Below are 977 nucleotides of genomic sequence, written 5' to 3'. Positions count from 1 at the left end.
TCTGGTGAAACGCCGGCGATCACAGAGCAATTACTTTGCTCGCATTTCCCTTCTTATAACAGGGATTATTCCTTTTCTCTCTCTCTTTCTGTTCATATCTTAAATGATTTAGTTACATAATAACATATCACTCTCTCTATCCGTGAGTCCATTTCCTTAAAATTGGTTTAAAAACAATGCAAAGAAATTTAAAAAGAAGAAAAAAAAAATATGGCATCCCTCCCTGGCCGTTGAATCTGCCCTTCTTGCCCGGACCTTAAACGTCCCATAGATCTATCTGTTCGTCTTTTCTCCTTTTTTTCTCTCCTTCTAACAATCCCCTAGACTGCGTATCAGGCAGATAAGGCTCCGAAATATCAGTGCCCTTAAGTAGGAACGAGTGTACGGTCGTCAAGTGGCCACTTCTCGGGATGTATATATTTTTTTTCCCTCACCTGCCTTTTTTTTTGCATCTTGTTCTCGGCCATTCGTGGATGCTGGCTGTCGGCTTCGCTCTGCTCGAATCTCCCTCCGCAAAAGCGCCGTCTCGTTCGCACTGTCATTAAGGAGATTATTTCATTCATTAGCTTTCCTGGTGTGTGTGTGAGAGAGAGAGAGATACATGTCGTACAGCTGATTAAATGAACTGCAACTTTGCAATATGTTAGCAAGATGAGTGGTAGGATTTCTTTTTTTTTTTCTTACATGATCTTACGTTTTAATGATGTGTTAGTTTTTTTGTTTTTTTTTTGGACAAATTTGTCTTTCTGTTTCTCTCTTTCCTTTGATTGGATTCTTTCTCTTCTATCTATCTCTTTCTCCTTCTTATTATCATTCTCTTTCTCTCCTTTTTCTGCTCTCTTTCCGATTTTCATTCTCATTTATATTTTCATTTTCCTATCTTTTTCTCTTTCGTTTTCTTAACTGTCTAGATTTTTCTTTGTTTCTCCTTTCGTCTGAATGAATTCCTTTACATTCTCTCTCTCTATATATATCTT

Source organism: Penaeus monodon, chromosome 34 (genome assembly GCF_015228065.2).
Source record: "Penaeus monodon isolate SGIC_2016 chromosome 34, NSTDA_Pmon_1, whole genome shotgun sequence".
In the NCBI taxonomy this organism is placed as follows: domain Eukaryota; kingdom Metazoa; phylum Arthropoda; class Malacostraca; order Decapoda; family Penaeidae; genus Penaeus; species Penaeus monodon.
The sequence above is the reverse complement of the archived record's forward strand: the minus strand, read 5'-3'. Positions refer to the sequence as shown.